The sequence below is a fragment of the Arachis stenosperma genome, chromosome 1 (assembly GCF_014773155.1).
Source record: "Arachis stenosperma cultivar V10309 chromosome 1, arast.V10309.gnm1.PFL2, whole genome shotgun sequence".
Classification (NCBI taxonomy): domain Eukaryota; kingdom Viridiplantae; phylum Streptophyta; class Magnoliopsida; order Fabales; family Fabaceae; genus Arachis; species Arachis stenosperma.
In genome coordinates, this window is record NC_080377.1 from 87,598,166 (window position 1) to 87,601,344 (window position 3,179).

At 41.9% G+C, this 3,179-nt stretch overlaps 1 non-coding gene across 1 annotated transcript; it reads left to right on the forward strand.

Moving 5' to 3' along the window:
* Nucleotides 1-2,170: 2,170 nt before the first annotated feature.
* Nucleotides 2,171-2,278, forward strand: LOC130947613 (small nucleolar RNA R71). The gene has a single exon (XR_009072728.1). It is a non-coding gene; the product is annotated as a small nucleolar RNA R71 (small nucleolar RNA).
* Nucleotides 2,279-3,179: the final 901 nt, after the last annotated feature.

Sequence of the window (3,179 nt, forward strand, 5' to 3'; positions counted from 1 at the left end):
GGTGGGGTTGGTTGGGATCCTGTGGGGTCCACAGATCCTGAGGTGTCAAGGAAAAGTCATCCCTGCACCAATTAGCACTCAAAATCACGTTTTGAGGCATTTCTGGCGTTAAACGCCGGGCTGGTGCCCATTCCTGGCGTTTAACGCCAGGTTCTTGCCCTTTTCTGGCGTTTAACGCCAGTCTGGTGCCCCTTTCTGGCGTTAAACGCCCAGAATGGTGCCAGACTGGGCGTTAAACGCCCAACTGCTAGCCTCACTGGCGTTTAAACGCCAGTGAATTCTTCCTCCAGGGTGTGCTGTTTTTCTTCCTGTTTTTCATTCTGTTTTTGCTTTTTCAATGGATTTTGTGACTTCTTATGATCATCAACCTACAAAAAACATAAAATAACAAAGAGAAATATATAAAATATAATCATTGGGTTGCCTCCCAACAAGCGCTTCTTTAATGTCAGTAGCTTGACAGAGGGCTCTCATGGAGCCTCACAGATACTCAGAGCAATGTTGGAACCTCCCAACACCAAACTTAGAGTTTGAATGTGGGGGTTCAACACCAAACTTTAGAGTTTGGTTGTGGCCTCCCAACACCAAACTTAGAGTTTGACTGTGGGGGCTCTGTTTGTCTCTGATTTGAGAGAAGCTCTTCATGCTTCCTCTCCATGATGACAGAGGGATATCCTTGAGCCTTAAACACATAGGATTTTTCATTCACTTGAATGATCAGTTCACCTCCATCAACATCAATCACAGCCTTTGCTGTGGCTAGGAAGGGTCTGCCAAGGATGATGGATTCATCCATGCACTTCCCAGTCTCTAGGACTATGAAATCAGTAGGGATGTATTGGTCTTCAACTTTCACCAAAACATTCTCTACAAGTCCATGAGCTTGTTTTCTTGAGTTGTCTGCCATCTCTAGTGAGATTCTTGCAGCTTGTACCTCAAAGATCCCTAGCTTCTCCATTACAGAGAGAGGCATGAGGTTTACACTTGACCCTAAGTCACACAGAGCCTTCTTGAAGGTCATGGTGCCTATGGTGCAAGGTATTGAAAACTTCCCAGGATCTTGTCTCTTTTGAGGTAATTTCTGCCTAGACAAGTCATCCAGTTCCTTGGTGAGCAAAGGAGGTTCATCCTCCCAAGTCTCATTTCCAAATAACTTGTCATTTAGCTTCATGATTGCTCCAAGATATTTAGCAACTTGCTCTTCAGTGACATACTCATCCTCTTCAGAGGAGGAATACTCATCAGAGCTCATGAAAGGCAGAAGTAAGTCCAATGGAATCTCTATGGTCTCATTTTGAGCCTCAGATTCCCATGGTTCCTCATTGTGGAACTCAGAGGAGGTTGATGCACGCCCATTGAGGTCTTCCTCAGTGGCGTTCACTTCCTCTCCTTCCTCTCCAAATTCGGCCATATTGATGGCCTTGCACTCTCCTTTTGGATTTTCTTCTGTACTGCTTGGAAGAGTGCTTGGAGGGAGTTCAGTAATTTTCTTACTCAGCTGTCCCACTTGTGCTTCCAAATTCCTAATGGAAGACCTTGTTTCAGTCATGAAACTTTGAGTGGTTTTGATTAGATCAGAGACCATGATTGCTAAGTCAGAGGGGTTCTGCTTAGAATTCTCTGTCTCTTGCTGAGAAGATGATGGAAAAGGCTTGCCATTGCTAAACCTGTTTCTTCCACCATTGTTGTTGTTGAAACCTTGTTGAGGTTTCTCTTAATTCTTCCATGAGAGATTTGGGTGATTTCTCCATGAAGAATTATAGGTGTTTCCATAGGGTTCTCCTAGGTAATTCACCTCTTCCATTGAAGGGTTCTCAGGATCATAAGCTTCTTCCTCAGATGAAGCATCCTTAGTACTGCCAGGTGCATTTTGCATTCCAGACAGACTTTGAGAAATCAAATTGACTTGTTGAGTCAATATCTTATTCTGAGCCAGAATGGCATTCAGAGCATCTATCTCAAGAACTCCTTTCTTCTGACTTGTCCCATTGTTTACAGGATTCCTTTCAGAAGTGTACATGAATTGGTTATTTGCAACCATTTCAATGAGCTCTTGAGCCTCTGTAGGCGTCTTCTTCAGATGAAGAGATCCTCCAGCAGAGCTATCCAAGGACATCTTGGATAATTCAGAGAGACCATCATAGAAAATACCTATGATGCTCCATTCAGAAAGCATGTCTGAGGGGCATTTTCTGATTAATTGTTTGTATCTTTCCCAAGCTTCATAGAGGGATTCTCCATCCTTCTGTCTGAAGGTTTGGACTTCCACTCTAAGCTTACTCCATTTTTGGGGTGGAAAGAACTTTGCCAAGAAGGCATTAACTAGCTTTTCCCAAGAGTCCAGGCTATTTTTAGGTTGTGAGTCCAACCATATTCTAGCTCTGTCTCTTACAGCAAAAGGGAATAGCATCAGTCTATAGACCTCAGGGTCAACCCCATTAGTCTTGACTGTGTCACAGATTTGCAAGAACTCAGCTAAAAACTGATGAGGATCTTCCATTGGAAGTCCATGGAACTTGCAATTCTGTTGCATTAGAGAAACTAATTGAGGCTTAAGCTCAAAGTTGTTTGCTCCAATGGCAGGGATAGAGATGCTTCTCCCATAGAAATTGGGAGTAGGTGCAGTAAAGTCACCTAGCACCTTCCTTGCATTATTGGCATTGTTGTTGTTTTCGGCTGCCATGGGTTCTTCTTCTTTGAAGAATTCGGTTAGGTCCTCAACAAAGAGTTGTGCCTTAGCTTCTCTTAGCTTTCGCTTCAAGGTCCTTTCAGGTTCAGGGTCAGCTTCAACAAGAATGCCTTTGTCTTTGTTCCTGCTCATATGAAAGAGAAGAGAACAAGAAAATGTGGAATCCTCTATGTCACAGTATAGAGATTCCTTGAGGTGTCAGAGGAAAAAGAAAAATAGAAGAAGGAGGTAGAAGAATTCGAACTTGATTAGATAGAGTTCGAATTGTGCATTAAGAAGGAGTAGTACTCCATAAATAGAAGGATGTGGGAGGAAGAGAAGAGAATTTTCGAAAATTAATTAAAAAGATGTCAAAAACATTTTGAAAAATTGATTGATAATTTTCGAAAATTCAAGTGGAAAAGAAATCAAGTGATTTTTGAAAAAGATTTTGAAAATAGAAGTTAAAAAGATTTGATTGAAAACTATTTTGAAAAAAGATGTGATTAAA